General features: G+C 42.6%; 1 protein-coding gene and 1 long non-coding RNA gene across 7 annotated transcripts in view; both read left to right on the top strand.

Annotated features, from left to right (window-relative positions):
- The window catches only part of GLI3 (GLI family zinc finger 3), a 281,417-nt gene that overhangs the window by 157,961 nt on the left and 95,921 nt on the right, over positions 1-27,535 (top strand). Inside the window, exon 1 of one of the 6 annotated variants that reach the window (XM_053897681.1) lies at positions 22,138-23,997. The exons of the other annotated variants lie outside the window; for them this stretch is intronic. The gene's annotated coding sequence lies outside the window, so the exon portion shown is untranslated. Of the gene's footprint in view, positions 1-22,137; positions 23,998-27,535 lie in introns of those variants that run through there. 6 annotated transcript variants of the gene reach the window in all.
- LOC109268008 (uncharacterized) lies at positions 9,668-12,064 on the top strand. Its single transcript, XR_002080412.2, has 2 exons — positions 9,668-10,586; positions 11,380-12,064. It is a non-coding gene; the product is annotated as an uncharacterized LOC109268008 (long non-coding RNA).

Raw genomic sequence — 27,535 nt, forward strand, 5'->3', positions numbered from 1 at the left:
TAGTTAGATCTGGTAATCACCCTTCATTCTGAGACAGTAAAGTTAGAAAAGCACAAATAATACTTTGAAGAATAATGCTGGTTATTTAGATGGTAGATTGCATCTCCGTGGCTATTAGTTAAACTGTGTAATTACGTATATGCCAAAGAAAAATGAAGTTGTTTTAAAACAAGTCCTCCTCTGTGAACAGAATTAATTGATATTAACAGCCGTAACTACATGCCCAAGTACACATATAATATTTTACCAACAGTTTTTTGGATCCATCCCCCATTATTGAATTGTAATTTCAGAGCAGATTTGCCTGGAGGTAAGTAATAAATCTGTGGTGCAGACTTCCATAAGCATTAACGGAGAAGTGGGTATTTATAGAGAGAGAATACGGAGACTCGTGACTTACTCTTTGACTTTTCACTGGAACACGAGTGAGTATTTACAGGGTTCTGAAGCCTGCTGAAAATATACTGAAATAAAACCATGAGGCCAATTAAAAGCTCCTATAGAAAGGGAAGGAAATTCCAAATTCAGGCTGAAACCCGCCATGTAACTCACCCCGTTGTAGGGAGGTTTTGTGGGGCAGATGGGACCACAAAGGTCTCCGACGAGGCCCTGCCCCGTGGTGCGGAGCCAGCGAGGGCCAGATCAGCCTTGGTGATGCAGATGTCAGATTCCTCCCAGACTCCAGTCTCTGTGATGTGGTGACTTAAATCAGATTTTTGTGGGATTTCAGAATTGTTCACTCTTTCAAAAACCCTGTTATGGAGCAATCCCGCCCCCCCCAACCCCCACCAGAATGAGTTTATATGACTGAATGAACTAATTCCTATGGGTTCATTATAGTTCGCCTTGTTATTAAATTCAAATATGAGTTTACCGATAAAAATCCCAAGCCTTGGTTCTTTGGCAGAATGCAATAGCAAGCCCTCATGTTGCCCACACCTTGTGTTCTAGACCCTGATTGCTGTACCTTCAGTTTTAGCTCACCTGTGATTAAAAACACCACAAGATGAGGCAGGTCAAGTTTGGAAAGTCCTGGGGTTGGGGGTTGCATCTCAGGTATGACTGCTGAGCTGGGATTTTTATAGATTTCAGGACTTCCTGGTGTTCCAGCCAAGCCTTAGGATGCTTTCACAGCAATGGACTAAATTGTTTGCTAGCTGCCTAAACAGATAGTTATCAAAATTCATAATATAGGGCCAGTAGATAATCCTGAGGCCCACAGAGGAGCCCCAGAGAGCTCTGAGAGGAGTGCCATTGCTGTGTGCAGAGCATAGTGAGAAGGTGGGTCTGTGCCCTCCTGGGACTGCTAGTCCTTAGCAGGGATCTGGGTGGGGACAATGAGCTTATGCAGTTGGCTCCAGAAGGCTAGGGGACATCTCAGATCCCATGTGCCTTTGTAACAGAATCTTCCTTATGCATTATGCATTGCCCTCAGTGGCCTTCCCTCGCCGGGTGGCAGACTCCTGCTTAAAACTCCTCATCCTCAAGTTCTAATTCAGGTATCACCCCTACTGGCTATCCCCCGAGGCTGTTCCTCATTTTGCCCGGTACCTTGCGAAAAAGGTACTCAGTAACACTCAGGTGGCCCATCCGGGAGTCGTGATGAGCTCTAATCCCCCACTCTTTCTTTAGTCACACTCACCTGTGCTGGGAACTCTGGTAACCTACCCTCGAGTGGATTGGTTTCATCCCCTGGAAATGAGGTTTTCTGCCTTACCCGACTCTCCTAGATTGCAGGAAGAGTTCAATGAAGTCATGTTCATGTGAACGCTTTTAAGAGCATAGAGCTCTAAACAAATGTTGGGGGTTAGCATTCCAAGAAGTGGGGGCCTCAGAAACACTCGCTTCGCTCAGTCATGAACCCCTTCTTGCCTTTGCACCTTCTGAGGTGCTATAATTATAGTAGACGCCTGTGATCATTTTAAGAGCGGAGAGTAATCTAGGCAAGTATGGCTTGGTTGCTAGAATCTTAAAACACCTCTAGGGGTGCCTGGGTGGCTCAGTCAGTTGGGGATCCAACTTCAGCTCGGGTCACCATCTCATGGTTCGTGAGTTTGAGCCCCACATCAGGCTCTCTGCTGCCAGCATGGAGCTGCTTCGGTCCTCTGTCTCCCTCTCTCTGCCCCTCTCCCACTTGTGCACGTGCTCTCTCTGTCTCAAAAAGAAATAAACATTAAAAAAATTTAAAAAGAAAAAAAAAAGCACATCTATGCTTAGGGGTAAAGCAGTATCCTGGAAAAGTAAAATGCTTTCATCTAGAAAGTGAGTTCCAACATGCTTGCTATATAATTTTCTCATAGAAAATGAGGCCAAGTGAGCTTACAAAGTTTTTAGAATAAACGTGTTTAATTATAAGAAGACAGAATTTGAGGATATTCTCATTATTTTGTACACATAATTGTCCTTCTGGTGCCAGCTTTAAAAATTAAATTATAAGTCTCTCGAAAACAGGATTTGTGTTGATGATGGAAATACTGACAGATCTCTGTTTAGAAGGATGGCAGGCACTGTGATAATTATGCTATCATATCCTATCATTAAAGATTCTATTGAAAGAGGTTTATAAATTGCTTCTCTTTTTAGATAAACCACCCTATATTAAGGCATCAACGATATGGTGCAGAATTAAATTAAAATCTCATAAAATGAAATATGTTCTGTATTAGCTGTTTGACACTTAATTTGCCTCTGAATGAGTAGAGGAAATCACAAATTAACCTGCCTTTGTTTTTCCAACCATGGCTTATTAGGTGTTAGAACAACTACAATTACAGCCTAATAATAACCACCAAGCCTTATAAATATGTACTGAAATGCGTCCCTTAGAACCCAGCTTGTTAAATGCTATGCCTTTAGCTTACCCTACTTAACTCTCAGGGCATTGTCCACAGTGTACTGTTAGGCAGTGTAGACCAGAGTCTAGAAACTCACATTGTTTCGAGTGTCCTGGAAATAATCGTAGAATTTTCTAGTATTTCCTTTCTTAACTCAGAATCATGATTTTAAATTCATGGACTTACAAGTGGGACATGGAATGTAGACATCATCTTTCTTTGAGTTGTCGCAGAAAGGTTGTCATATAAAATATATGATTCCTGCTTTGTGTTTACTTAATTGAAGTAGTTTGGAAATTAAGAAACATTGGAGGTGGGGGATTTCCCCTTTTCTTCTGAAAGTTATTCTCCACTGACTTTACCAGGACTTGTGCCCAGTAGATAAATCGAGAAAAGTGTAATGTTCTGGAAAAATACCAGTGAATGCATCTTATTATATTACTGAGATTTTTTGGAGCATTAATGACAGAACCTGAATGTATATCCAGAATCAAGCAGATTTTTCCTTCCTGGTCTTCTGTGTATTCCATGCCTTGCGTGGTTATCAGGGCTGCAGCCTTGCATAACTCCAGGAGGCCTATTGTAATCTGTGGGGGTGGGTGATGCTCTCTTGGCCAAACATTATTGTATTTTCAGATTTCACTTGGAAATTTAGACAATCGCAATATTAACGCTCCTCTCCCCCAGAATACAGTGGTATGTTTAAGTGACTTACCTTGCTTCAATGAAGAAAGTACTCTTTCTCTTGCATTTTGAGTGCATGTTTTTTGTTTTTTTTGTTTTTTTAATTAGAGTTAGAATTCATTTAAGCACGCTCCCTTTTAAAAACTAGAGGCGCCTGAATGGTTCAGTAGGTTGAGCATCCGAGTCTTGATTTTGGTTCAGGTCATGATCCCAGGGTCGGGCTCCAGGCTGAGCATGGAGCCTACTTAAGATTTTCTCTCTCTCTCCCTCTGCCTCTCCCTCCCTTCATCCGCCCCTCCCCCCTACTTGCAGGTGCAGGTGCTCTCTCTCTTTCTCTAAAAAAATAAAGATAAAAATAAACTAGACATAGTGTATTAATAGAAACCCAAATTATAAAGTTTTAAATTCCACGTTTATTCTGGATTTTTACTTGGGAGAAATGTCTGTCTTTTACATAAATTTTTTTTTTGACCCAGAGTTGTCTCATTTATGGACCAATATGAATTGAATTTCAGACAGTCCATTTGCTTCATACTGAACTCTGCAATTCATTTTCCTAAGCGGGGTCCTTAGTAACTAACCCATTACAATAATCGAAGCCCCACAGAGCTTGCCAGTTGAGCCTAGAGCTGCCCTTGTCTGGAGCTGTGGGTGTGTGCCACACTGTGCCCAAGCCTGCAGCCACATAGGCTACCCCATATCACCATCCACGTCACTCATTCATTTCAGCAAGCCAGTTTCATCTTCCCTCTTCTTTGGAGAAATGAGCGCTCATGTTCCGTTTTATTCGGCGGCTCTTTATTCTCTCGCTTGAGTCAATGTGGCTCTTCCCAGGGCTGCCCGACTCACTGGAATTATTCCACCTAAGCAAGAAGAGGTGTCCCTCCTACTGAAAGTGGTCCGCAGCCTGGCGCCTGGGGAGAGGACTCCGTGCACAGCCGATCATTAATATTAGCTGTGACATCGAGTGCCCTGGAAATAAGTAAGGCTTTGCCCCATGATTGTGACTGCCTTTTAGGGAGGAGAGCAGGAAGATGAGTAGCAAGGTTGGAGCATGAATAAATACATTTCTTTCCAGGGAGAGAAAGGTCAAAGAAAAGATGCATCATTATGGTAAAAGCTTAGACAAAGGAGGAGTAAGGAGGTGGCTGGTGCTGCTACTCAGTTCCCGTCCCTCTTTTCTTCCCGCCCTCCCTGAAATCAGCACCTGGCTTGTCTTCCTAGGTCCTGTCCCTATCACGAGCGCATGTAAGTTGTTCAAAGCAGCCTTCAGTCTGGCCACTTACTTAAAATTTTGTGATGGGCCCATACACATGATAGTGGTTTTTTTTCTTTCTGTTCCCTCCAGTAAAGTACAGAGATTGAGCAGAACCTTGTATTTGTATTTGGGGGCATAACCAGTTTGGACTGTTTGAATAGTACAATTTAAAATTAACAAAGTAGGGGTGCCTGGGTGGCCCAGTCAGTTGAGTGTCTGAATCTTGGTTTCGGCTCAGGTCATGATCTCACAGTTCATGGGATGGAGCCTTGTGTTGGGCTTCAGCTGACAGCCTTGGAGCCTGCTTGGGATTTTTTCCTCTTGCTCTCTCTCTGCCCTTCCCCCACTCAAGTACACTCTCTCTCAAAATAAATAAACTTAAAAAAAAAAGAATTAAAATGAACAAAGTAGGGGTGCCTGGGTGGCTCAGTGAGTTAAGCGTCCGACTCTTGATTTGGCTCAGGTCATGATCTCATGGTCAGTCATGAGATTGAGCCCCCTGTCAGGCTCTGCACTGAGCACAGACCTGCTTGAGATTCCCTCCCCCACCTCTCCCTCTTTCCCCCTCTGACCCTCCCCTGCTTGTGGACACTCTCTCTAAAAAAATAATAAGTAAGATAAACAAAGGAAAGTCCTTTTTTTCCATTCAGTGCTCTACCGTAAACATTATTAGGACTGGTAAAGTACAATGACAGATTCCATCAAATAGCTATAGCAAATATTGTGTAACACCCACTCGCTCTGCCAAAAAAAAAAAAAAAAAAAAGAAGAAGAAGAAGAAATGAACTTGATTATAATTACATCTCTGGAGTACAAAGACTATCTGTGTGTTTCTTTGCATTTGCTGGGCCAGATCCACACCTTATGCATAAATATTCTTTTCAGGAATGATGATGGGCTATTTGTCTTAGGCCACTGGAGGATCACTGCCAACGTCTTTCTCCTGTTTTTGTTTGTTTACTATTGTTAGAGTGTATCACCTTTATGCCAACAAGGCTAGCACACTTAGAACTCAAAATCAAAAGCTTAATTAATATTAAGATTATATTAGGAGCACCTATAATGATGTGATGCTCCTTAGTGCAATGCATTCCCTGGTACTAAATCATTTACTGGTGGTAAAAGTCCATAGTCACCTAATGTGACTGGGTACTATTTAATATACATTTATTGCTGCTTCCCCGGCCCTTCATATGGAAATAAAGTTAATGAAATTAACAATCTTAAATGGAAAACCTATAAAGGATAGCACACTTCCAAAAAGAAGGGGGGGGGGAGAAGAAATGAATAGATAATACAACGTGAGAAAATATATAATGGCCATAGCTGTTATATGACATTTTTGCCTAATTAACTATGGGCGAGGTGCAATTTTAGACACTTGACATAATTATCTCCTACAATTCTTACAGCAATGCTATGTTGGGGTGGATACTACCAACCTTATTGTAAAGATACAGAGGCCTTGACCCAGAGAGATTACAAGGCTTGGGAGTAAGTAGTGCATCAGATGTTATGACCCCCTTTATACTTGACTATTTTCCTCTGCTTGTGAAAATCAACACTGCAGATTTTGCTGGTCTAGTCTATGCTTCCTTGATGAGCACAAAATAGTTGTAACAGTACCCGATAGGAAGTTTTCAGTGTCACTGGCTGTCAGTGTCTTATGCAGATTTCTAAGGTAGGAAATACGGCAGCGTGGAGAGCCTTAAAAAGCCTTTTGACCCAATAAGCCTATCAATGGCTGGAAAAATCAGATACACATCAATGTTTGCGGCTGTAGAATTTGGGACACCAAACAACTGGCAAGTTTACATATCCAGCCATAGGGGGTGGGCTGGTAAATTGTGATTTGTCAATTGGTAGCCTATTGGGCAAAGCCTAACAGTTTTACACTTGAGAAGACCGTATTAAAACATGGGTAAATAATGGTCAGCGATTATAACGGTGTGCTGTATAGAACGTAAGCCATGTTGGACTAGGTCACCACATGTGTCTTCCTGGGACCGTCTTCCCTCAGATACCCATGGCTTGCTCCCTCATGTCGTACATTTGTCTGCAGTGATGTCTCCTTATCTGAGAGGTCGTCTTTGAAGACCATCAACTGAGCAGTTTGTCAAACTGCCCTGTAAGCCCAGTACAGGCCCATGGCCTGGTTTTGTGAATAAAGTTTTTTGGGAACACAGCGACTGCCACTTGTTTACTGTTGTCTGTGGTGGCTTTAGCAATCAAGGGCCTAGTTGAGTACCTGAGACAGAGAGAATACGGCCTGCAAAGCCTAAAAGATACTTTGCCAACCCCAATCAAAAATAACACCCCCTTTTCAGCCCTACCCTTTGTCCCCTTTTTCTGCTTTATCTTTCTTTTTTTTAAGTTTCTTTATTTTGAGAGAGGGAGGGAGAGAGAGAGAGAGAGAGAGAGAGACAGAGGGAAAATGAACAAGTGAGGGAGGGATGGGGTGGTGGTGGTGGGGGAGAGAGAATCCCAAGCAGACTCTAGCAGAGCCTCGATGCTGGGCTCGATCCCATGAACTGTAAGATCATGACCTGAGCTGAAATCAGGAGTCGGATGCTCAAGTAACTGAGCCACCCAGGTGCCCTATATTTTTCTTTCTTTTTAATCAGTGAACACGTGCACAGTATTTTCTTCTTTTAGACTTTCATACTGCTAATCCCAACCCTTTTTCATTGCCTGTCATGTCACTTTAAAAAAGCAAATAGCTCTTATTGTTTGGTTATCATTTCTCATGATTAACGGAAAAAATGGAAAGCCTGCCTAATTTTTAAGAACGACTTTAGACCACCTTCATGCAAAGTTCCTTGTGTAAGTATGAGAAGGTGGGCGAGTTTCAATCCTGAAACTTTAGACATTTGAGTGAGCCCGGCGGCCTAAGTTTAGACCAACCAGTACACGTTTCTTATTCTGCATCAAGAAATGAACACGAAACAAATAAACGTATACTCCAAGGGCATAGCACTTCTTTCTGTTTTGCAGTATTTCTAATGACTGAAATATTGAATTCGGTCATCGGTTGCAGAGAAAGCAGGCCCTAATTATAGCGCACATTCACAGAGTCTGAGCGGCAGCTTCTTGGATAAAATTCCTGTGTTCTTTGTGCTGCGCTCAGCGGTCAGGTCTGGGAGCAGATATTGACTGGAGGTATTCACGGTCACTGAACCGGAAGCCGCCGGCTCTATAGAGCCTGCTGTCAAACCTGTTGCAGGGGGCCTGGGGGCTACTGGACTGTAACAGACTTTTTTCTTTGAGTACAATGCTTCCACTCATGTTAAGCCTGGCTTCAAAGAAAACAGAAATTTACTGCCATGGTTGTATTTATTTTTCAAAATATGCGTTTGAGAAAATGGAACTTGAACGGGGTTTGTCCCAAAGGGAAGAAAGACACTTTCAGGTGAGTTCCCTGTGATGAATACCACCCGGACCAAAGCTGCCCTGCCTGCTGTGGCCCTCTCTCCTTCTCTTAGGTAACAGAACCCGATTTTTCCACCTAAACAAAGACATGCCATTTCCTATAGCGGCACAGCAGGCTGAGTTCATTTCAGACCTTTCCCCAGGAGAACAAAGGCCTATGACACAGGACTGCCTGTCACTCATTTCTTTTTTGTTACTCTCGCATCCCTATCCCTGCCCCCAACCATATTCATATGTCAGAAAATAAAATGGTCGCAGATTTGTTTCCAGAAACCTGCCCTTGCTAACTTTCTGAATCTCAAGTAACACATGAGCAAGATCTTTGCATCTTTGGTGATACCACGGACCTGGGCATACGGAAAGGAAGCATCGGGGAGAAGGTCAGTTTTGAAACACATTCTCTGAGTCCTAAAGTTAGGGGGGTGTTTTGGCAGAACATTCATTAGATAACTGTATTGAAAAGAACATTGAAAAAAAAAATCTTGACCATTTGTAGTTTTGGTGTAATCTTTGTTAAAGACCTATCAGAATAGTAATGGGTATCATTACATTGCAGTTGGGTAAAAATCCACACCTTGGTCCCATGGTTTATTGGTCCCATGTTTGCTTCCTGAGCTAACCCAGCTCACATGGTTTTCGAAATTCTGGTATGGAAATACATCAAGTGCAATGCTAGATCTCTACCCTTTGCTGCTGCCTCTCCCCTCCTTTCTGTCTCTGTCTCCCTCCACACACACACACACACACACACACAGGAAGAAAAGAATGTGCAGGAATAGCTAAGAAGTGGCAGAAACTGCCTTTAGGGCATGAGAGTGCATTCCCAGTAAAGAAAAAAATAAATAAATAAATAAAGGCCTGTAATCTAACACCACAGATATTCTAAAATCCAGTCACTTAATATTCTGGTTTATGCAGCATTTCACATGTTTATAAGTTATAGATATTTAAAACTTAATTATACAGCCTCAGAGAGATTACAGATTCATTAAAAAGTTCTCCATTGGGACTGCTCTAAGGGAATTGGAAGTTTAGCCTCAATCTGAAAATCTAAAGTAATACCAAAATGCATTATTGTATAGAATCACAGTTAAAGGGGGTTTTATAGACTCACCTCTGAGAGCCCTGTGGCATTGGGCAGTAGTTATACCTGTGAATAGTTCCTAAGGAGCCCCATCCTCCCCAGGCCCCATCACCCCCTGGCAGTCAGAGCTCTGCCTGAAGGAGTTACCTTAAGTCCTTGCAGGTTAAGTGATCCCCAGGGCCTTGCACGGCTAATGTGCGTCTCCCGCTGCCTGGGAATGAGTTAGGGTCTAGCCAGGGAAGCACCAATACTCTTCTTCTCGGGACATTCAAATAGTACCCAAATATCGCCAAGTTCATCAGAAATGAACAGCATCTCTATTACATGGGGCCAGGGTGGGCGGGGGGTGGGGGGGGTGGGGGGTGGGAGGGAGCAGGAGAGAGAGGCACTAGCAGTTAAATGATCTGCCTCATTTGCAAAACAAATCACCAAACCATGTTGCTTGAATATGATTTACATTTTAAGACAGAGTCCAAAGAAAGCATTCCGGGCTTACTAAAATGCCTCTTGCCTCTATTCAAAGTACTCTCTGGCTCCCCCTTAGAACAAAATTCCCATATTCCTAGCCTACACGTTTGCCACATAAGTGGTGCACACCAGTAAAAGTTTTCAGAAACAAATTCAAAATTGCCAATCAGTTAGAAAGACTATCAGAGCTCTGAGAGGGAGTCTGATTTTAAAAGGTTTCTTACATCATATTTGCCTGGGATATTACAGATTAATGTTAGAACTACGGTTGACCTTTGAACAATGTGGGGATTAGGGGCACCAACCCCCCAGTGCAGTTGAAAAGCTGGGTATAACTGTTGACTCCCTGAAAACCCTAATTGCTAACCGGCCTGCTGTCGACCAGAAGCCTTAACAGTAACGGTGACAGTTCTTTAATACATATTTTTTATGTTGTATGTGTTATATACTGTATTCTTACAATAAAGTAAACTAGTGAAAAGAAAATGTTAAGAAAATCACAAAAGAGAAAACACATTGACTGTAATATGCTGTTTTATTGAAAAAAATCTGTAGGTAAGTGAATCTGCACATTTCAAACCTGTATTTTGTTCAAGGTCAGCTGTATATTGGAATATATTATTTATGTACCTAATATGTTTATTGGATTTTTAAAATTTAAAGTAAGTATTCTCTGTATCTTCATTATTTGACTACATATATTATGTATTCTATGCATCCACACAGAGCTCACTTCTGTCCATTTTCTGTGTGGTAATTTCAGTTTGTCCTTGGGATTAGTACACATGATCTTCCTTCTTAATGGAAGTAGTCAAGAGGGGACAAGAAGGTCAGTCTAAAGTATTTTAATCTTGTTTTAATGACCAAAATCGGGTCACCTCAGTCTTTGGATTTCAGGACACAGCGATACATGTAGTTATGTGTATTCAGAGACGGATGATCTAAGTCAACGTTCCACTGGAAATCGGGAATTGTGGGTGTGGGGGCTGAAAAAAGGGGTCCAACTTCCTGTAAAAGACAGCGCTAAGCCCACGGAGGGCTTCTCTCCAAGTCGGATAGTTACCCTCCCTGTGAATGTCATATGCTATTTGCATGAATGTCGTATGCTATTTGCATGAGAGGATTTTCTACATGGAGTCCTTGAGCATTTCGTGGGTCTGGCCCCATTCTCTAGAATGTGGCTTGCAGGCTGTGTGGGTCTGACCTGGGCAGTTCGTGCACTTGCCAAGGCCTTCCTGTGATCTGAAGAACAGTCAGAAGATACATTACGCCCTACGTAATCTGGGTTAACCTTCCTGCCTTGCCCCGTCTTTTGACACAGGCAGACATAGGACTTTGCAGTTATTTTGGTTATTGTTGTATGCTGTTTCTCTGTTTGTTGGGAGGAGGGAGGTATGTGAACACTGAATTGCGAGGAATGAAAAGTGGAGTCTACCCCTTCCCCCCCAAGTGTATCAGAAAGAAACATCCTTCTTGGTCTGTTTGCTTTGCAAGGGCGTTCTTTGATGAGGCCTTTGTCCCAGGGCCCCACTGAAGGCTCAGTGTACTCAAGCTTTAGAAAAGGCTATTGGCCCTTCTTTGTTTTCTTTGTTGAACTGTTTATTTTGCTTTCTTCCCACGAGGTTCCCTGGCCTTGCTCTGACAACGCTTTTCTGCATGAATTACATTCCTCCGGGCCACAAGTCTCCAGATTCTTCCAGCCCATTTGATTCCAGCCTGTGTGATTAGTCCATCGCTTCGACCTGCCGTGGGTCCCTGCCAAGCAGGGTGCTTACTAAGTGCCTCTAACATGGAGACCTAAAGACACTTGGTAGCCTCATTAGTGAGAGGGTGGCACTCCATTCCAGTTTTGCAACACAGCTGCTGTTGAAGCATCATGAGCTTTAAAGTCGCTGAAGGGTGATCCTAGTCATTTGGTTTCCTTTCCATGTGAATAAGGCTGTTGGAGGAGGGTAGTTCAGGCAGTTCAGGGTATGACACCCATGCCCAGTTCAGTAGCATAAATCATCCTGGGCAGGGAGTGGAGGGAGGGGGTTGGGAGGAGCCCATTAGCTCCATTTAAGTTGAATCTGCATTTTGAAGGAATTTCATATTCGTTTTCATAAAATGCATTTCTGTGTGTTTAGAAATAATGAGCAACGGTCATAAAAATTATTCAGATACCTTAATCCTAGCCGTGATATTTTCTTGTGCATATATGTTATTTTCTGAAGTATGGTTAATGACTGAGACAGAGATGAGCAATTACCAGGCTTATGAATTAATGCTTTTTAAACCTCTGTTAATAAAGATTAAATATTTGGGTAATGAGGTCTACCTTCATTGCAGGTATTGGTAAAACACTGTGCTACCACTGGAAAAAAAAAAAAACAGCTGTCTTAATAACAAAGTTCTGTCAGAGATCTGTTCACCTTCTGGGTGAACATGGGTTCTGGAAGAACCCATCCTTTTACGCCTGAGCGCCTAGACTCTAATAAGCAGGTGGGGTATGTGGTACCTTCCTGGGAACCTGCATTTCTTGATTGAGTGCCTGCAAGTAGTTTTGACTTGGAACTTCCCAAATGAGGACCCAGGAATTTGCTCAAAGTGATTGATCACATAATCTGTGATGAGAATTGTACGCAGTATAAATACCTATTTATACATAGAAGCTCTTCCTTCATGACCTGGGGGAGGCCCCAAACAGTACGGCCAGGGCATGGCCCTGATTCCTTGGGGTCCTCTCCTTTTTTTGCTGGGCCTGGTTTGAACTGGGCTCCTGGTGCCTGATCTTTGTGAGCCCTGGAATGGCCATAAACTGTGGGGCACAGACTTTCTGTGGAGGGGCCCTCGCCAGTCTTCTCTTTGGCAAATAAATGCATTCACTCTGCGGGATCACAGTTCTTCACCCAGGGAGGATTTGTCTGGAAGGTGGCAGTTTAACCTCTTTTGGCTAGACAGGCGCTTTCTTGTTGGAATGGGCTCTGAAAACAGATCCCCCAATGAGCTGAAACACAGCTGCCATGACACTTCCTGTACCAGATTACAGTTTTGCTCAGTAATCATCTCTGAGCACACCCCAGTATAAAGTTGGTTATCTTAGCCCATGATAATACTCTTTTCTTGGGTTTCAAAGTGTGATTTCAGAAAATTCAACTATAACTCTGCTGGCATATGGCTTGTGATGATCATCTTCTTAAAACCAGTTTCTACGTTATTTTCCAAAATAAATGTGGCCCTCAGTTAAGTTCCATTCTCTGCTCTGTCACAAATTAACCGGATCCTTGAACACTGTCCCTGACCTCACTGAGCCTCCTTGGTTTTATCTATGAAATAGAGTAGTTGGAGTAAATGATCTGTAAGATCCTTAACATCCCACCGTTATGGGCAAGTTTTGATTTGTTCATTGTTCCCCTTTGTGTGGGGCACTTAGAATAGGAATAGAATATGAAAATATTGTGGCGCTCATGTCATTTTTGTCTCCTGCCCCTCTTTCCTTCTGTGAAGGTCTGCGGGGAGAGTCTTGCCCGCACCCAGAGCATGTCTCCCTCATTCTTCCTCATGCTCTCCAAGAGACGCTTTGCACATCCCTCTGCTGTCAGCACAGAGAGCCATTTAAATATCATTCAAACAGGTTGCCTTTGGAGTAAAAAGGTAACTGGAAAGCCATACCATCTGTTCTATTAAGAGCCTTAATAATGTTGGGGCACCTGGGTGGCTCAGTCGGTTGAGCATCCAACTTTGGCTTAGGTCACGATCTCGCAGTCTGTGAGTTCGAGCCCCGCGTCGGACTCTGTGCTGACAGCTCAGAGCCTGGAGCCTGCTTCCAATTCTGTGTCTCCCTCTCTCTGCCCCTCCCCTGCTCCTGCTCTGTCAGTCTGTCTCTGTCTCTCAAAAATAAAGAAAACATTAAAAAAAAAAATAAAGAGCCTTAATCATGTTAAAATATAGGTGTATGGAAGCATATATGCCCATATTTGTGTTTGGTTTGGGGTAGTTTTCCTTTGTGTTGAAAATCATAGACTGGGTTTGAATCCAGCTTAGGTATTTAGGTATTTAGGTATTTGTCCTATGGAAGCCCAATTTCATTATCCAATCCCATTTTCCATCAAGAACTCAGTGAAGGAGCATATAGATAGCACTTAACACCTGCATCTGTCGGGTCACAGGTATTTGACAAATGGCAGAATTACCTAATACGTTTCCATCATATTACCGTATTTGAGTCTAGTCTAAGTTGTGCGTCCTTTTTCCACCTGTCCCCGTCTCTGAAATTGGAACGTGACTTACAACCTATAGCGTTTCATGATCACTGTTGGTGACGTGGTAGCGGTGAGGAAGTTTCAGGTATCCATAACAAAATTATTTCTCCTTATATTTCCCTTTTTGTGCAAGTACTGGAGTGATCCATGATAAAATCTATGTGTGAATAAGTCTAAAAGACCTCTTTTGGTAAGTATAAAGCGAGAATTGAAAGTGATAAGTATTGTCATTCTGAGTGGTACCTAACATAATGCTGCATCTTTATTTAGCTCAATAGCATCTTGGCTTTGATGGGATACAGTATATAGCATATGTAACACATATATATTGTGTCTGTAGGTATGTAATCAGCAAAAAAAAAAAAAAAAAAAAAGTCTTTCATTGTCAAGTTTTTTTACCCCAAGAGCACAGCCAGTTTTTCCCAAGTGTTATAATAATGTGCCTAGTTGCAGGAATGTAAAGTTAAAGTATAGACAATGTTTGGGAAATGCTGTTGCTGCCTAAACCCTCCAGGATGAAGGGGAGGACGGCTTTAGCCTGGAACACTGTAGAGGAGGGAAGCATGTGTTGTGTGCAGGTTGTGTTGGCATATTTGTGCAGATGCATAGCACAGGCTCTCGGAGGGTAAGACTTCATGATTAATGGTGTTTATTCTTGACAGAAGCCTCCTTTATTTATCTGCAATACAGTTTAGCGATTTTATCAGGCACCTGAATGAAAAATATTCAGTCATACCAATATTGCAGTGTAAATTGAGTAGAGTCACTTTTTATTATATCTTTCTGCCTTATCATCTGCACAGTAATTTTCTAGCAGAGGTTTGATATGGAAAGGCTGGATTTAGCTGTACTTGACACAAAGCCTCTTCAATTTCCCCTAAAAGTTCAGGCTGCTCTTAGAAATGTGTGTGTGTCTGTGTGTCTGTGTGTGTGTGTGTCTGTGTGTGTATAATATATAAACCCTCCCTCTTATCCAGGCAATTTCAGGATTTGAAAGAATAAAGATAAAATGCACAAACCTGGATGGGAAAAGTGTTGTTAATATAAAAATATCTAATAGCTGTGAACTCACTGGTAAAAAGCTCCTTTAGTGTTTAAGCCGTGGCTCAGTACTGAGCCTTTGGCGTGGCTACGTGGTCCCACTTTTTTCTAATCAATCACCATCCAAATCCAATCAGCATAAAACCAGACCCTTTCATTTCTCCTGGGAATAATATCAAAGTTGAAGTCCAGAGTGGCCCAGGGGGGACATTAGTCGCTGTGCTGATGGAAAATGCCATTCAAGAGAGAAAGGAAAGGAAATCAGATCCCATTTGTAGGACACTCAAGAAAAGAGTCCCTAAATTTTCAACCAAACTTTATTTAAGTAACAGACTTCATCACATGAGGTGTCGGAGCTCATCAATGGCAGACAAGGACAAAAGATTTGAACCATAGAAAAATTATGCGATTTTAGGACCAGAGAGACTTTAAGCCTGGTGGGTCGAATGGAAATCCTCTCTGCCAAAGACTCACATTTTACAAATGAGCCACGTAAAGCCCAAAGAGCCATTTGCAGTAAGCGTGTGGTCCTAGGCACACATCCTCTAAGGGTCATAGGATCAAGCCAGGAATTCCAGCACACCATTTAGACATTTCCATGTGCTTAAATCTGCCCCTGCTGTGGCATCAGAATCCTGGCTTTCGCTGTGGAGAAGGGGATAGTAGTTAGTACACCTGGTGGGTCCTTTTCCAGTCACCAGGCTCCTTGTCGCTTTTCCACAGGGATGTTCCTCCCTGTGGCCAGGGCAAAGTTTTCTGAAGCCAGGATAGTCAGGGCCCTACGGAAATTCTCATCCCCTTACGTGGAAGCTAATGCTTCCTTTCTGTTGAGTGATATAGACAAATTATTCCCTAGTACATTAGATATACTCTGGTGCCATATTTAATTTATTTTTGAAAAGTCTGATACCTTCCCAAGGGTGAAAATTCTGGAACGTTGATAGGTATACTGGGGCATAAAGTCTTAGCACATAGTAGAGTCCTAGAGGTCTATAGCCAGTGAAATCTAAATAGCCTGCCAAATCAAACGGGCCCACTCATTTTACCTTTACTAGGCCGGAGGCACCTAGCGAATCTTGGGGATTTTATTCTGGAGGAGAGCCATTTAGGTAATTAATAATAGTTCCTTGATGATCTTCCCTATTATCCCTTAAAGTAAGGATAACTTAAAGAAGGAGAGAAAGCGAGAGTCAGATATATTTTGCCAAGGATCATAAGAGACAACCCTGAAAACAACCTAGTCAGTAGTTAATAGTAATAATAATTATTATGAGGATTGTCATAGTGATGGAGTGTAGAGAAAGTCGACACCGGCTGGTGGAAGACAGACCTATGCTCGGCATGCCAGATTGCTGCTGAGAAAGGATACTCTGGCTGATTCTTGAAATAACCTCTCAAAATAGAAATTAACACAGAAGACTCATACTCATCTGGGCTCAGAATTCCAGATGCACCCTTGTCTTTGGCATGAATATTCCCCATACCACCTGCATAAGGGTTCAACGTGAAGCAAGGATTTACTGTTGGAACCTAACTTCCTGTTTCTAATTAATTATTTGCACCTAATATCTGAAGCCTCCTGCTAAGTGATCTCTCAGTGAAATAACAGATCCTGGCGTGGGGGCTCTCAAGATTTTTAAAATATCTCTTTACCTTAAATTGTTGAAATTTCCAGGTAAATTCACACAGACTTGTGTGTTGAGTTGGTTAACTCCAGCAGTTTTTTTTTTTTTTTTTTAAGTTTATTTATTTTGAGAGAGAGTGAGAGTGAGTGTGAGAGAGCATGAGTTGGGAAGGGGCAGAGAGAAGGAGAAAGAATCCCAAGTAGGCTTGTACTATCAGCACAGAGCCCCACATGAGGCTCAATCCCATGAACCATGAGATCATGACCTGATCTTAAATCAAGAGTTGGACACTTAACTGACTAGGCACCAGGTGCCTTTAAATCCAGCAGTTCTTTTTTTTTTTTTTTTTTTTTTTTTGAGACAGAGTGTGAGCAGGGGAGGGGCAGAGAGAGAGGAAGCAGTCTCCAGGCTTGGAGCTAACTGTCAGCACAGAGCCTGATGGGGGCTCGAACTCATGAACTGTGAGATCATGACCTGAGCTAAAGTTTGGACGCTTAACCGACTGAGCCACCCAGGAATCCAGCAGTTCTAATCGAATCTCTTGTATGTACTTTATGGTCCTTTTTCTTTGCACCTGGTGGGTATCACGGTTCAGATCCAAAAGTTCCCCCGCTGAAGGACGTCATGGTTGATAGAACTCTACATGATCAGAAAGCCTAACACCTGGACGAACATATGTCACATTGCCCAGGGTTTTTCTAGATACTCTTAGTTAGCTCACGGGGCTTAGGTCTGTGCCAAGTCACCCCACACTATTGTGTTCCCGTATCTTTCTGTTTTGCTGTGCGTTTTCTTTTTGGAAAAGAACACTGCCCTGCCACTTTGAGTGCTGCTTTTGGATAGAATTGGTAATTCATTAAATTCCAAAAAATAAGGTCTGTTAGAATGAATGGAAAGTTGGCAGGAATGTCAGAGAAATCAGACTTCGAAGTTTTTGTCAAAACTCCCCTCCCCCCCATTTTTTTCTTTTCTCATGGCAATGAATTTTTGAAATAAAACCAAGAATAACCATGCCCTTGAATTTACTTTGGGAGGAAAGAAATCCTATTCGCTTTACTAAGGTCAAGTCAAGTCGCTCATTTATCTGCTGTGTGAGGTGAGGCCAGGTGGGGTGCTCCTAAGGCTGTCAAATAGATGACTCAACCTGGCTGCAGAACAGCTCCATCCCTGGGGGGTCCCGGGAAGTCACTGAACAGGGAGCCCATGAAAGCTGGGTGACTTTGGCCTTAACCGACCCAGAGCTCTAGAAAATAGCAGCGGCAAGGAGGGTGTTGGGTGTAGGGACCAGTGTTTGCTGAGAACTTACCATGGGACAGGTGCCAGGCTGAATGCCTTATGCCTTCTTTCTCGTTAATGCTTAAACAGTACAACACTACTTCATTTCCATCCAGGCCTAAAGAGCTTGCAGCAGAGCAGACTTCTAAAGATCTGGTCACTCAGAGGCCACCTGGGTGGCTCAGTTGGTTGAGCGCCGACTTTGGCTCAGGTCATGATCCCACAATTCGTGGATTCAGGCCCCGCGTTGGGCTCTGTGCGGACAGCCCAGAACCTGGAGCCTGCTTTGGCTTCTGGGCCTCCTCTCTCTGCTGCCCCTCTCTCGCTCATGCTCTGTCTCTCAAATAAACGTTAAAGAAAAAAAAAAATTAAAGATCTGGTCACTCAGCACCAAATCTGTCTCAGGGCTTGTAACGTTGACCTGTGTGAGAACTACCCTCCACAGGGAGAAACGGAGGGGAGTGAGTCCGGAGGCCCCGTGGGCCTGGGGGGATTGGCCTCCCCCGTGGCCTGCCCAGGGGGAAAGAGAGAGCATTCACAGGTGAAGGTAACTATTCCAAAGGACAGCCTGTGGTCTTAGAGGAGGAAAGGAGAAAAGGACAGGGTTCATTTGCTGTGTTACCACAAACGGGATGGGAAGCTCTCTAGAAAACAGGGCCCCATTCAGTGTTCCAGAATCTTACCACTGAGAACAGTTCTATGCCCCTCCATGTGCCAGGCATCAGGTTAGCAAAAGAATCATAGCTGGACGTCTGAACTTCTGCACTAGGGAGTCAGAGTGGTTTCCTTGTCAAAGTGGTATCTCTGTGGACTTTGTGACAAGGCAACATATTAGTTCTTCTAATAATTAGTCCTTATATTTACATTTACAGTACATTATAAATACGTTAATTATTATTAATACATTATAGTTCTATTTTTTAATCTGTTCATAAATAACACATAAGTTATATATTAAGATATGTAATTATATATTCTATTAATAATTCTAAAAACTGCATACTGTTAACTTTTTTTAATGGTTCTGTTTTTCTCACAAACTATACAGTGATTGGGTAGTGACTGAAGGTAAGGAAGATGATTTCTCATATATTTATTACACATCGGAAAAAGAAGCATACCGTCATATGGAGTATTTGGGGTCCATTAGGATAACAAAAGAGGCTGCTAAAAAAATATATATGCCTTCATGGAACTGAAATATTCAAAACCAATGACAGGTTATTTAGAAACTGTTTGATCAGCTGCCACTTGGGTCGAGGATCCTGCCTTCCCCACTGGTTCTCTGTCTTCTGCCCTCGTTTGTGACGTGTTACAGACACGCATTGATCAGGCTTCTTCTATCCAAGAGTTGGGGCAGAAAGAAGACTTACGCCGTGGGAGGTGGTCATTTAGCTCTAGGGGTTTATTTGAACCAATAGTGTTTGTTAAGAACTCTTTTTGATAACAGCACATTGCACATTGTGGTTACCTGAATGGACTTTGTTATTTATTTTACTATTATTATTATTATTATTATTTGAGTATAGCCGACACACAATATTACATTAGTTTTGGGTGCGTGTGGTCGTGTGTGGACAACTCTGTACACGTTGCTGTGCTCACCACAGGCGTGGCCACCCTCTGGCACCTACAGTGCCATTATAGTACCATTACTACATTCCCCTGTATTGTACCTTCTGAATGGCCTTTCTTTTAAAAATTCTTTGACTGTTTTCCTGACCTTGAAATCTCAATCTGTTAACACAGAATTATATTTACAGTACAGAAGGGAGGTAAATTTTGTCAAGTTATTCTTTGCAGCCTTCTCAGGAAGGAATCAAGTCAAATTCAGCCACAAACAATTGCATTATCCGTGTGATAGCTATATAGCGTTGGTTCAGTTGACAGAGGAGGTGACTGACAAGGGTTGGGGATATTCACGTGGCCTCTCCCTTTGATTGGCTTATTAGCAGGACCTTTCCTCCCCCAGAATTAACATACAGAAGCCTGTCCTCCATGGTTTACTTCGAATTTACACTCATGTGCAACTACATTGTCTGTTTAACAGCAGTAAATGTTATTATTTATGGTATTTTTTATGCATCAATAATTCGTAAATTTCAAGAGCTATACATATATATCTATTTGACTGTCTGAATTTAATGGAAATGGTTGAAACCACTGTGGCACATATAGATGTGTGTCTCCTTTTTAAAAAAACATAAAACATAAAACATACACATATAGCTCAATGAATTGTAATGAGTTATCACAAAGTAAGAACCTCTGACCACTAGCCAAATCTAGAAATAGAACACCAGCACCCTGGAAGCCCACACACCCAAAGGTAATTAGCCTGACTATCCTAACGCTAGAGTTCAGATCTGTCTGTTATTGAACTTTATATAAATGGGCTCATACAGTATATTATACCCTTTTTGTAACCGGGCTTCTTCCATTCAACATTGTGAGGTTTTCCACATTGTGGTTGGTCATTTTTCATAGCCGTTCCCTGTTTCATTGTATGAATTATTTACCCATTGTACTGTTTTTTTTTTTCCTAAAGATTTTATTTGTTTAAGTAATCTGTACAACCAGTGTGGGGCTCAAACTCAAAACCCCAAAAGCGAGAGTCTCACGCTCCACTGACTGAGCCAGCCAGGCGCCCCACCATTCTGGTGTTGATGGATATTTGGATGTTTCCGATTTTAACATGAATAACGCTGCTCTGAATGGTCTAGGACATTGTGGCACACGTGCACACATTACTGTTGTGGATGTATCAAGGAAAGGAATGGCTGGACCATAGGGTGTGCATTTATTCGAGTACATAATACCCAGCTGTTTTCCAAAGATGTCGTGCCAGCTTATATATGCACATTGTTTGAGAGTTCCTGTTGCCCCAGTTTCTCATCAACACTTGCCACTGTCCCTCTTTTTAATTTTAGCCAACTCTGTGGATGTGTACTGATGACTCATGATGGCTTTACCCTGCACTGCACTTATTGATGATGTTGATGTGCAGTCTGGTAAAAGATATTAAAGGAACCTTTTAATATTGAGGGAAAAAGTATAATTTAAAATATGAGTATTTAAAAAGTACATAATACCTGAAAAAAGTGCTGGTACTAAATATGTTAAAATACTGATTTTGGTTAGATCCGGATAGCTTGGACATAGGGAGTAACTTAAAACAATTTTTTTTTAATGTTTAATTATATTTGAAAGGGAGAGAGAGAGGGAGTGAGTGCTAGTGGAGGAGTCAAGGAGGGGCAGAGAGACACGGAGACAGAGAATCTGAAGCAGGCTCCAGGCTCCGAACCCTTAGCACAGAGCCCAATGCGGGGCTCAAACCCATGAACCAAAAAGTCATGACCTGAGCCGAAGTTGGTTGTCTAACCGACTGAGCCACCCAGGCACCCCAGGGAGTAACTTTTTTAATGCTGATTTGAAATAATCTCAACTTTTTCATTTATGGATACAAACTGCTTTTATACTCAGACGTAAATAGGAAACACAAATAAGAAAATCATTTGGGAAAATCCTTTGAAATAATGTTTTACCATTAAAACAAGTATTTCTGTTTTATTTGTTAAAGAACTTAACCATAGCCCTTGAATTTTATATAAGATAATATTCAGCACCCTAGCACTAATGTGTACAACAAGCAATATACTCACCTTCATCTTCAAAGGCCACTTCTATTCAAATCATATCTTCATTTTGTAGTGCAGTTCACGTTCCATATATTTTGTAACCAACATGCATCCTGGAAGCTTCCTGTTGGTGCTTTCTGACTCAACAGATAACACTCGCTCAGCACTTGCTGGTTAGACATTCACCTGTATATGCTGTTCATCCTATGTGGCTATAAACTCTTTGAAAGCAGGGACCAAATGATCATGTATTTTGTTTCCTGAAATTCCTCCAAGTGGTGAAATCATAATGGATTCTTAGTAAGTGGCTTTTCCATAAAATGTATATAAATGAACATATCATTGAAAATATTCATCTATGTAGTTATGCATGTAGTTTTTAAAAACTGAAATCCAACACGGTAAGTTTGTAAAAGCCTGAAGTCAGTTACACACTCCTGGGAAATACTCTTTAGCTCTAAAGGTGATGGCATTGGGATCTGAAACGGATCCATGCTATCAGCTAGGGCTGTAGCAGCTGTTTTTTTAATGTTTATTTATTTATTTTTGAGAGAGAGAGAGGCAGAGAAGGGGGAGAGAGAACCCCAAGCAGGCTCCACATTGTCAGTGCAGAGCCTGACGCAAGGCTTGAACCCATGAACTGTGAGATCACGACCTGAGCTGAAACCAAGAGTCAGATGCTTAACCAGTTGAGCCACCCAGACACCCCAAGGCTGTGGCAGTTTAACAGAGCAGGTATTTACACAGGGGTGGACAAGTTTAAAGGCCCCCAAAGTGATAGGAAAGCCTCCAGGACTAGCAGAAGTTGGAAGCAGTTGCCAACCCTAATCTGAAGGTGCAGATTGGAGGGAAAAGTGATTCAGTGGGGGCTAGAGCCTCGGATGGGATTACACTTCTGGAGTTGTGGCCTGGGATTGGAACACCACCAGTGAAACTCCAGCCAGTGAGAGCAAGTGAGGGGAATAAATACCTTGACTCTTTCCTCTAGCACCAGCTCTTGCCAGTGCATCTCGTTAGTAGAATCCAGAGGGAAAGTCAGCCCATCAAGGGAGTCTGTACAGACCAGCCTTCCTGGGCATGCAGTGGCTCCAGGGGTAAGGCTGGCAAATAGAGAGTAATCGACACAGCCGTCTGTACACTTCAGGGTCACACGATGCTCCTGGGACAGAGGGAGGTTATCTGGAAGCTCACCCTGAATGGAGGAAAAGGTGAAGTCCAGGATTGTACAAATTTCTGACGGGCGTCTAGCGTATTAGCCATGGACGTTTGTGTTATTTGTTTCCTTCACTGAATGGAAAGCTAATTTTTATTATAAAGTTTGATTTATTAAAATCATGCTTATTGAATAATTAATTAGTTGGTTAAAAATACATTATAAGGGATAACTCCCCTTTGTTCTCTGGTAGGCCACTTCTTGAATATGAAGAGTATCTACTGGTTATACAAGGAACAGAATTAAACAAAAGATAAACTTGTTAGGTAAAAAACCCCAACACTTCATTCTTCTGGTAGTTGGAGCCTTCATGCAAAGGTGCAAGAAGTATGCGTACGTTTCCAGTGTCCCAAGCGATGTGAAAGCCATTGTAATAATCCAGCATATAAACCTGGTTTAATGCTCTCATAATGGGTAATGCAGGTGATTAAATACTGTGATTTTAATCTTGGCATTTCAGTAACCCAATAAGATAGATGAAAAGGCAGTAACAAATTAGATTATATAATGCTATTTCATTCTAACTAAGAAGTCCAGTTATCCTCTGCAATACGTGTTTTTGTTTTTAGTTTATCATAGTATTGCCGTTAAAAAATGCTCTAATAAGAATCCACTATTCTTTTCATCGTAGTCTATTTTCATGACCTTGTGAAGAACCTAATCCGAGGTCAAGTTGTCTCCACAAACACAACTTTATATTGCTTTATTGTCTTTTTGGGAGAACACCAAAATTATCCCCACCTTCTTTCTGATCTGAAACTGTACTTCGTCTACCTGTTGGGCAATGTGGAAACCACACGACAGCCCTTCACTGGGTTTTTGTGGCCTTGGAAGAACTGGAAGCGGAGTATGGGGTGTCATTCCTGGGCATGCCAGGCCTCGTTCACGTGAGCCAACTTGGAGGGGTAACGGGACATCAGCTGCGCCCTGACAACCCTCTGTGGTTTGGGCCTCTGCTTCCCAGACAGCATTTTGTATGATTTAGTTTGGAGGGTCCCAGGCATACTTCTATACTCTTTGGCGACAACATAAATAGCACAGAATCTCTGTTCTTGGAGCAGGTTCTAAGTGTCCGTGTTCTTCCTAGAATGTTTGTTTGTTGTTTGGGTTTTTCTCTCCGTGGTTTTTGCCGCCTTCGGTGAGCAAGCCATGTACAGCCCCAGAACAGGGAGAGAACAGAGAGCTATAAAGGCAGAGAAAGACAACGGTAATCTTCAATTCCATTTCTGTGTATCTACTAAAAATATAAACCAAGAAGGAGATGGCTGTAGTTTCTTTTCCTGGTGGTATTGTAATCCCCAGTGCAGACTTTTAGTAAGCTTGGCAGATATTTACCAGGTCAAGTTTATGATAATTTGTGAAAGAATATATGTCATTTATAGGGAAGATTTTTGTGGGTGCCTCCTCCACACCTCCCACCTTCTCCTCCTTTAAGAATCTATCCGTCTGGTTGTAATCTTGAATGGTGCTTCTATACAAGCATTGAACACATCTACCTGTTACATTTAAAGACCTCAACCTGCCCTCTCAGATTTGCTTTACAGTTTAAAACAAAATAACTGTCAGATGATCTTGCTGCCAAGAATTTGGAACAGCAGGGAAATTGGAAAGGAGTGTCCAAAAGTCTTGCTATTTGGACACTTGTTTGCTGAGTTCAGAGTCACACACACCAGTTTTGTTGGGTGGTTCTTAGGACCACCAAGAACATCAGCGACCACCACCATTTAATGAGTGCCCAGGGCTTTTTTAGCATTTATGGAGCCCCTCCCAGGAGGGAGCTGTTGTTCCATGTTGTGTAAAAGGGAACTTAACCTTCAGTGACAGAGTCAGTAACAGACTGCATTCAAGTCCAGTGTTTTCAAAGCTCTTGCATTTAATTACTGAGTTCAGGGGCACTTGGGTGGTTCAGTCGTTAAGCATCCGACTTCGACTCAGGTCATGATCTCATAGTCTGTGAGTTCGAAGCCCCTGTTGGGCTCTGTGCTGACAGCTCAGAGCTGGGAGCCTGCTTCAGATTCTCTTCACCCTCGTTCTCTGCCCCTCTCCCACTCATGCTCTGTCTCTCTCACTCTCAAAAATAAATAAACACAAAAAAAATTACTGAGTTCATGCTTTAACCACCTTGTGTGGTTTTACGATTTTACTTGGAAATCCAAGGAGGCGCTTCTAGGGCTCTGTCGGGTTGGGGAACGAAGCAGACAGGTATTGCTTTGAAAAGAGGGTTCCAATATTTCAGTGTTTGACAATCGCATAGTATGCTATATTTGCCATCCCTAATATGTATGCATGTTTGTTCATACGTATGTATATTAAAAGTAGAACAAATTAGTATAATATGTATGTGTGTATGTATGCACACATTGAACATTTATTAGATACCAGACTCAGTGCATAAGGTTTTCCTTAGATGAAGTTGCCAAGACCCCCCAGGGGGTAGGAATCCTTCCCATTTTACCCATAAGGACTAAGAGATGGTGGTCATTGCATACGAAGTCATACATGGGTTCCCCTCAGCCCCCGAGCCCTTCCACGGTACCACTGCTCTGGTGGTCTGACTCACCTGTGTCCAGAATTCCTGATGGCCCCCTCACTGGGTAACCCTTATTGAGCATTTTCCTATTTGTATCCTGGGGATGGCTGGCCTGTGAATTCTAGAAGGTTTGTTGCTCTAGGGCAATTAAATAACTTGACAGCTTTCTTATTTGCATTCCTGTCTGAAGGCATGTCCTACCACCTTTATCAGACCTCATATCTCCTCAGCATCATGTCTCTGGAAGGGACATTCGTGAATGTGGCATTTACCACAGTGGGTGAAGGTTCCTGACTTCGCCTCCACGAGGAACCGGCTCTCTTCTCTGCTATTGCTTCTTCCCGGTGTGCAGAGGGAGGGCGGGGCCCTGGCATCTTGTGGGGAGGCCATGACCAGTCCTCGTTCCTGGCTGCTCCTTGCAGTTCTCTTCAGTCTTCTTGTGGGTATGGGTCAAATGCAGGTGCGGGCGGGTGCAGATGTCAGATTTCCATGGACTTGCACGAGGAGGTGGGCCTCACCTGTCTCCTGGCTTCCTTGCTTCCTTGGGATTGGTGACCGTCCCGGCCCCGCCTCTGGAATTTTCACGTTGTTCTGGATGCTGATTATTTATTTATTTATTTATTTATTTATTTATTTATTTCCTGTGTATGATTCTTCAAAATGAAATCTAGGCCTCTAGGAATATTCTCATGACCCTGGTCAATTCTGGAATTCCAGAAAAATTACAGGTTGCAATTTTTGTCTAAAAGGAAAAAGAAATGCCACCGCCCCCACCGAGTTTTAGTCCAAACTGTTGAGACCGAGTATGTTGGGGATCACAGGCTGTTACCTAGTGGATTTCTTGAAATGTCTGCGTTTCCACCTCTCTGCTGTGTTGGTCTCCCATCATAAATCTATAGATAGATTTGTATTTTGTAGGAATTACTTTTGAATCAAACTGGAAAGATTGATTTTCCTTTCCAGTAGAAAGGGAATTAATGAACTGGAGGCTCCCCATGCTCTAAAGTAGCAACATGTCTGGGGGGAACTTCGGATTTAACCAAGGACACAGAGCCAACTTGTTTTGTCATAAAAAGCTAAAATAGGAGAGCCTCCTAGGTTGTGCTGATTTCTATGTAAGTGTAAGTAATTTTACTAGTTTCTGAGTGGGTGCAGAAAGCCTCAAGTTGTTTTGAAAAGAAATTGCTGTTTTCAGGTGGTGAATTCTCCCTCTGCCCACGTGTAAATTTAGAAAACTCTGGATTTTTATTTTCACCAAAAGTAGCATCTGAATAACAAATAAAAAGCCTCCTTATTTTTTTTTTTTAAGTTCAAAGTGAAAAAGAGTAAGAGCAAATGAGAATATCCCCCCCACCGACCATATTTCACCCTCTTTTATTTTCCGCTGAGAGAAAATGCATTATCTGATCTTCGGTTTCATTTATTTCGTGCCTCGCTGTGCACTTGGTGGAGCTGGCTTCTCCCAAGATTATGTTCTGACAGGGTGATGGGGCCCAGCACCCGGCCGACAGGGCGCCTTTGCTTCGGGAGGCGTGATGAAAAAATGTTTCTCCCCTCCCTTTCATCTTACGCCTAAAGCCACAGTGGCGCAAGAGGAATTTGCCCTTTCCAGTAGATCTGTCTGTATCGCGGCCTCTTGCTGTTAGGCCATCCCCTCTGTGAATGAGGAAGCAGAGAGCACAGGCATTCAGCCTGTCGTAGCCAGTTCACTGGATTACCCACACAAAACATTTCCTATTGGAGACGAAACCAGGTGGTGAGGGGGGGTGGATGCCCAAACTGGCCATTCTAGAAACTTCTATCCCCCGGGGAAGGACTCCCCAGGAGTGACTCAGGCCATGGTGGCAGCAAGGTGTGTTTTAGAATCTATTTTCATCAGCTTATTATAACCAAGGCATGCGCTTGATCAAAACCCCATTCTTGTCCAACTTCGTAGCCCCAGGTACTCCTTCATTACTTCATTGCTGGACACGGCTGACCAGGGCGCCACTGGAAACATGAGTGGTAGAGGAAAGGCTCTCTCAGTGCTGACTCACACAGACAGGAGGAGTGGTCTCCCAAATAGTGAAGCCCAGATCTGTAAAACTGGTTTTTCTCACAGCTGCATGACCCCTGCAGTAAGCGTTCAAACACGGATATAGAGTGTCTCCTGTGCCATTTCTTGCAGACGTTTGCAATTAGCGTTCTTTATTTGTGGACAACTCTGCTGTGTGCG

The sequence above is a fragment of the Panthera pardus genome, unplaced genomic scaffold (assembly GCF_024362965.1).
Source record: "Panthera pardus isolate Hobbes unplaced genomic scaffold, ASM2436296v1 HiC_scaffold_8, whole genome shotgun sequence".
Taxonomy (NCBI): domain Eukaryota; kingdom Metazoa; phylum Chordata; class Mammalia; order Carnivora; family Felidae; genus Panthera; species Panthera pardus.